We start from the raw sequence: 7500 nt of genomic DNA, 5'->3' as shown, positions 1-7500 counted from the left end.
GCGTTCTCCTGGCATCCGCAAAATCCAGATTCGTCCGTCGGACTGCCAGAAGGTGAAGCATGATTCATCACTCCAGAGAACATGTTTCCACTGCTCCAGAGTCCAATGGCGGCGAGCTTTACACCACTCCATCCGACGCTTGGCATTGCGCATGGTGATCTTAGGCTTGTGTGTGGCTCCTCGGCCATGGAAATCAATATTTTTTTTTACCCCCTTTACTCCCAATTTCATCATATCCAAGTGGTAGTTACAGTCTTGTCCCGTCGCTGCAACTCCCATACGGATTCGGGAGAGGCGTAGGTCGAGAGCCGTGCGTCCTCCGAAACACAACCCCGCCAAGCCGCTCTGCTTCTTGACACAATGCACACTTAACCCGGAAGCCAGCCACACCAATGTGTCGGAGGAACAGGAGTCGCTACAGTGCGATGGGACAAGGACATCCCGGCCAGCCAAACCCTCCCCTAACCCGGACGACGCTGGGCCAATTGTGCATCGCCTCATGGGTCTCCTGGTCGCAGCCCGCTGTGACACAGCCCGGTATCAAACCAGGATCTGTAGTAACTGCGATGCAGTGCCTTAGACTGCTGCGCCACTCGGGAGGCCCTCATGGAAACCAATTTCATGAAGCTCCCAACGAACAGTCCTTGTGCTGACATTGCTTCCAGAGGCAGTTTGGAACTCGGTAGTGAGTGTTGCAACCGAGGACAGGCATCAGCACTCGGCGGTCCTGTTCTGTGAGCTTGTGTGACCTACCACTTCGCGGCTGAGCCGTTGTTGCTCCTAGACGTTTCCACTTTACAATAACAGCACTGAAAGTTGACCGGGGCAGCTCTAGCAGGGCAGAAATTTGACAAACTGACTTGTTGGAAAGGTGGCATCCTATGACGGTACCACGTTGAAAGTCACTGAGCTTTTCAGTAAGGCCATTCTACTGCCAATGTTTGTCTATGGAGATTGCATGGCTGTGTGCTCAGATATTATACACCTGTCAGCAACGGGTGTGGCTGAAATAGACTAATCCATTAATTTGAAGGGGTGTCCACATACGTTTGTATATATAGTGTATCTACCTCAATTACCTCGTACCCTTGCACATTGACTCAGTACTGGTACTCCCTGTATATAGCCATGTTATTACCTGGTACCCCTGCACATTGACTCAGTACTGGTACCCTGTCTATATAGCCATGTTATTACCTGGTACCCCTGCACATGGACTCAGTACTGGACCCCTGTGTATATAGCCATGTTATTACCTGGTACCCCTGCACATGGACTCAGTACTGGTCCCCTGTGTATATAGCCATGTTATTACCTGGTACCTCTCTCCTTCCCTCCTAACAGCAGACTGATAGCCAGCTTCTCTCCCTCTCTTCACACACCCTCTGTTTTATTCTGTGTTGTTCTCTCCTTCCTCCTCTGTGACATTCTACCCTGTTCATGCATTTCCATCACCTTGGTACCCAGGTGGTAAAATGCATTGGTCACGATGCTGAGTCCCTGGCTTCAAAGGGTTCTCTCACATTAAGGAGTCAATGTGATGAAATATACAGTACATGGCATCTTGGGCTCTTCATGCATTAAAACGCTCTCTACCAATGTTGAAACATGGTGGGATTGATGCTGTCGTTTTGTAGCAGTGGAGATTGATGTTGTGATTGTTGATGATGTTGTTATTATTGTTCATTATGTTGCTGTTGTTGTTGAATATGTTGTTGTTGTTGTTGTTGTTGTGTTACAGTAGAGGCGCTCCACCTTGGAACTCTGATGGCAGCCCACGGCTACTTCTTCCCCATCTCAGACCATGTGCTCACTCTGAAGGACGATGGAACCTTCTACAGGTTTCAGGTACTAAGATAAGATCAACTTCTACAGGTTTCAGGTACTAAGATAAGATCAACTTCTACAGGTTTCAGGTATTAAGATAAGATAAGATCAACTTCTACAGGTTTCAGGTACTAAGATAAGATCAACTTCTACAGGTTTCAGGTACTAAGATAAGATCAATTTCTACAGGTTTCAGGTACTAAAATAAGATAAGATCAACTTCTACAGGTTTCAGGTATTAAGATAAGATAAGATCAACTTCTACAGGTTTCAGGTACTAAGATAAGATCAACTTCTACAGGTTTCAGGTACTAAGATAAGATCAATTTCTACAGGTTTCAGGTATTAAGATAAGATCAACTTCTACAGGTTTCAGGTATTAAGATAAGATCAACTTCTACAGGTTTCAAGTACTAAGATAAGATAAGATCAACTTCTACAGGTTTCAGGTACTAAGATAAGATAAGATTTTTTTTTATTTTTATTTTTATTTTTTTCACCTTTATTTAACCAGGTAAGCCAGTTGAGAACAGGTTCTCATTTACAACTGCGACCTGGCCAAGATAAAGCAAAGTAGTGCAATAAAAACAACACAGAGTTACATATGGGGTAAAAAAAAAACATAAAGTCAGAAATACAACAGAAAATATATATACAGTGTGTGCAAATGTAGCAAGTTATGGAGGTAAGGCAATAAATAGGCTATAGTGCAGAATAATTACAATAGTATTAACACTGGAATGCTAGATGTGCAAGAGATTATGTGCAAATAGAGATACTGGGGTGCAAAAGAGCAAAATAAATAACAATATAGGGATGAGGTAGTTGGGTGGGCTAATTTCAGATGGGCTGTGTACAGGTGCAGTGATCGGTAAGGTGCTCTGACAACTGATGCTTAAAGTTATTGAGGGAGATAAGAGTCTCCAGCTTCAGAGATTTTTGCAATTCGTTCCAGTCATTGGCAGCAGAGAACTGGAAGGAATGGCGGCCAAAGGAGGTGTTGGCTTTGGGAATGACCAGTGAGATATACCTGCTGGAGCGCAGACTACGGGTGGGTGCTGCTATGGTGACCAATGAGCTAAGATAAGGCGGGGATTTGCCTAGCAGTGATTTATAGATGGCCTGGAGCCAGTGGGTTTGACGACGAACATGTAGTGAGGACCAGCCAACAAGAGCGTACAGGTCACAGTGGTGGGTAGTGTATGGGGCTTTGGAGACAAAACGGATGGCACTGTGATAGACTACATCCAATTTGCTGAGTAGAGTGTTGGAGGCTATTTTGTAAATGACATCGCCGAAGTCAAGGATCGGTAGGATAGTCAGTTTTACGAGGGCATGTTTGGCAGCATGAGTGAAGGAGGCTTTGTTGCGAAATAGGAAGCCGATTCTAGATTTAACTTTGGATTGGAGATTCTTTATGTGAGTCTGGAAGTTGAGTTTACAGTCTAACCAGACACCTAGATATTTGTAGTTGTCCACATACTCTAGGTCAGACCCGTCGAGAGTGGTGATTCTAGTCGGGTGGGCGGGTGCTAGCAGCGTTCGATTGAAAAGCATGCATTTAGTTTTACTAGTGTTTAAGAGCAGTTGAAGGCTACTGAAGGATTGTTGTATGGCATTGAAGCTTGTTTGGAGGTTTGTTAACACAGTGTCCAATGAAGGGCCAGATGTATACAAAATGGTGTCGTCTGCGTAGAGGTGGATCTGAGAGTCACCAGCAGCAAGAGCGACATCATTGATATACACGGAGAAAAGTGTCGGCCCAAGAATTGAACCCTGTGGCACCCCCATAGAGACTGCCATAGGTCCAGACAACAGGCCCTCCGATTTGACACACTGAACTCTATCTGAGAAGTAGTTGGTGAACCAGGCGAGGCAGTCATTTGAGAAACCAAGGCTATTTAGTCTGCCAATAAGAATGCGGTGGTTGACAGAGTCGAAAGCCTTGGCCAGGTCGATGAAGACGGCTGCACAGTACTGTCTATTATCAATCGCGGTTATAATATCGTTTAGGACCTTGAGCGTGGCTGAAGTGCACCCGTGACCAGCTCGGAAACCGGATTGCATAGCGGAGAAGGTACGGTGGTATTCGAAATGGTCGATGATCTGTTTGTTAACTTGGCTTTCGAATACTTTCGAAAGGCAGGGCAGGATGGATATAGGTCTGTAGCAGTTTGGATCTAGAGTGTCACCCCCTTTGAAGAGGGGGATGACCGCGGCAGCTTTCCAATCTCTGGGGATCTCAGACGTTATGAAAGAGAGGTTGAACAGACTAGTAATAGGGGTTGCGACAATTTCGGCGGCTAGTTTTAGAAAGAAAGGGTCCAGATTGTCTAGCCCAGCTGATTTGTAGGGGTCCAGATTTTGCAGCGCTTTCAAAACATCAGCTGTCTGAATTTGTGTGAAGGAGAAGCGGGGGGGGCATGGGCAAGTTGCAGCAGAGGGTGCAGAGTTGGTGGCCGGGTTAGTGGTAGCCAGATGGAAAGCATGGCCAGCTGTAGCAAAATGCTTGTTGAAATTCTCGATTATTGTAGATTTATCGGTGGTGATAGTGTTTCCTAGCCTCAGTGCAGTGGGCAGCTGGGAGGAAGTGCTCTTATTCTCCATGGACTTTACAGTGTCCCAAAACTTTTTGGAGTTAGTGCTACAGGATGCAAATTTCTGTTTGAAAAAGTTAGCCTTTGCTTTCCTGACTGCTTGTGTATATTGGTTCCTAACTTCCCTGAAAAGTTGCATATCGCGGGGGCTATTTGATGCTAATGCTGTACGCCACAGGATGTTTTTGTGCTGGTCAAGGGCAGTCAAGTCTGAGGAGAACCAGGGGCTATATCGGTTCTTAGTTCTGTATTTTTTGAATGGGGCATGTTTATTTAAGATTGAGAGGAAATTACTTTTAAGGAACAACCAGGCATCCTCTACTGACGGAATGAGATCTATATCCATCCAGGATACCTGGGCCAGGTGTTGTCAGGTTTCAGGTACTAAGATAAGATAAGATCAACTTCGACAGGTTTCAGGTACTAAGATAAGATCAACTTCTACAGGTTTCAGGTACTAAGATAAGATAAGATCAACTTCTACAGGTTTCAGGTACTAAGATAAGATAAGATCAACTTCTACAGGGTTCAGGTACCAAGATAAGATAAGATCAACTTCTACAGGTTTCAGGTATTAAGATAAGATAAGATCAACTTCTACAGGTTTCAGGTATTAAGATAAGATCAACTTCTACAGGTTTCAGGTACTAAGATAAGATCAACTTCTACAGATTTCAGGTACTAAAATAAGATAAGATCAACTTCGACAGATTTCAGGTACTAAGATAAGATCAACTTCTACAGGTTTCAGGTTTTTAGGATAAGATCAACTTCTACAGGTTTCAGGTACTAGATAAGGTCAACTTCTACAGGTTTAAGGTTTTTAGGATAAGATCAACTTCTACAGGTTTCAGGTACTAAGATAAGATCAATTTCTACAGGTTTCAGGTATTAAGATAAGATAAGATCAACTTCTACAGGTTTCAGGTACTAAGATAAGATCAACTTCTACAGGTTTCAGGTACTAATATAAGATCAATTTCTACAGGTTTCAGGTATTAAGATAAGATCAACTTCTACAGGTTTCAGGTATTAAGATAAGATCAACTTCTACAGGTTTCAAGTACTAAGATAAGATAAGATCAACTTCTACAGGTTTCAGGTACTAAGATAAGATAAGATCAACTTCTACAGGTTTCAGGTATTAAGATAAGATAAGATCAACTTCTACAGGTTTCAGGTACTAAGATAAGATAAGATCAACTTCTACAGGTTTCAGGTACTAAGATAAGATAAGATCAACTTCTACAGGGTTCAGGTACTAAGATAAGATAAGATCAACTTCTACAGGTTTCAGGTATTAAGATAAGATAAGATCAACTTCTACAGGTTTCAGGTATTAAGATAAGATAAGATCAACTTCTACAGATTTCAGGTATTAAGATAAGATCAACTTCTACAGGTTTCAGGTACTAAGATAAGATCAACTTCTACAGATTTCAGGTACTAAAATAAGATAAGATCAACTTCGACAGATTTCAGGTACTAAGATAAGATCAACTTCGACAGGTTTCAGGTACTAAGATAAGATCAACTTCGACAGGTTTCAGGTACTAAGATAAGATAAGGTCAACTTCTACAGGTTTCAGGTATTAAGATAAGATCAACTTCTACTGGTGTCAGGTACTAAGATAAGATCAACTTCGACAGGTTTCAGGTACTAAGATAAGATCAACTTCGACAGGTTTCAGGTACTAAGATAAGATAAGGTCAAGATCTACAGGTTTCAGGTTTTTAGGATAAGATCAACTTCTACAGGTTTCAGGTACTAGATAAGATCAACTTCTACAGGTTTCAGGTACTAGATAAGATCAACTTCTACAGGTTTCAGGTACTAAGATAAGATAAGATCAACTTTATTGTTCCTGAAAGGATATTTGTTTTGTACAGGACTGTATGTTTCTTATCTCTACGGCCTACTGGGATAGTGGTGTGTTAGTAGATTAGTGTTTGAGTGGTTAAATTACTACAGTATTTTATTCATATTGCCTAATAATGAATTGATAGAGTGATGCAGCCGGTATAAACTATAGGTAATGTTTACAGATCAGGTATAAACTATAGCTAATGTTTACAGATCAGGTATAAACTATAGCTAATGTTTACAGATCAGGTATAAAATATAGCTAATGTTTACAGATCAGGTATAAACAATAGGTAATGTTTACAGATCAGGTATAAACTATAGCTAATGTTTACAGATCAGGTATAAAATATAGGTCATGTTTACAGATCAGGTATAAACTATAGCTAATGTTTACAGATAAGATCAACTTCGACAGGTTTCAGGTACTAAGATAAGATAAGGTCAACTTCTACAGGTTTCAGGTATTAAGATAAGATCAACTTCTACAGGTTTCAGGTATTAAGATAAGATCAACTTCTACAGGTTTCAAGTACTAAGATAAGATAAGATCAACTTCTACAGGTTTCAGGTACTAAGATAAGATAAGATCAACTTCTACAGGTTTCAGGTATTAAGATAAGATAAGATCAACTTCTACAGGTTTCAGGTACTAAGATAAGATAAGATCAACTTCTACAGGTTTCAGGTACTAAGATAAGATAAGATCAACTTCTACAGGGTTCAGGTACTAAGATAAGATAAGATCAACTTCTACAGGTTTCAGGTATTAGGATAAGATAAGATCAACTTCTACAGGTTTCAGGTATTAAGATAAGATCAACTTCTACAGGTTTCAGGTACTAAGATAAGATCAACTTCTACAGATTTCAGGTACTAAAATAAGATAAGATCAACTTCGACAGATTTCAGGTACTAAGATAAGATCAACTTCGACAGGTTTCAGGTACTAAGATAAGATCAACTTCGACAGGTTTCAGGTACTAAGATAAGATAAGGTCAACTTCTACAGGTTTCAGGTATTAAGATAAGATCAACTTCTACTGGTGTCAGGTACTAAGATAAGATCAACTTCTACAGGTTTCAGGTTTTTAGGATAAGATCAACTTCTACAGGTTTCAGGTACTAGATAAGGTCAACTTCTACAGGTTTCAGGTACTAAGATAAGATCAACTTCTACAGGTTTAAGGTTTTTAGGATAAGATCAACTTC

At 41.2% G+C, this 7500-nt stretch overlaps 1 pseudogene across 1 annotated transcript in view; it reads left to right on the top strand.

Moving 5' to 3' along the window:
* Positions 1 to 1743: 1743 nt before the first annotated feature.
* LOC311121139 (regulator of G-protein signaling 7-like) overlaps positions 1744 to 7500 on the top strand; it is a 79896-nt pseudogene continuing 74139 nt past the window's right edge. Inside the window, exon 1 of the transcript in view lies at positions 1744 to 1848. The product of the transcript in view is annotated as a regulator of G-protein signaling 7-like (transcript). The remainder of the gene's footprint in view (positions 1849 to 7500) is intronic.

The sequence above is a fragment of the Coregonus lavaretus genome (assembly GCF_964263955.1).
Source record: "Coregonus lavaretus genome assembly, contig: HAP1_SCAFFOLD_235, whole genome shotgun sequence".
NCBI classification, from domain to species: domain Eukaryota; kingdom Metazoa; phylum Chordata; class Actinopteri; order Salmoniformes; family Salmonidae; genus Coregonus; species Coregonus lavaretus.
The sequence above is the reverse complement of the archived record's forward strand: the minus strand, read 5'-3'. Positions and strand labels throughout refer to the sequence as shown.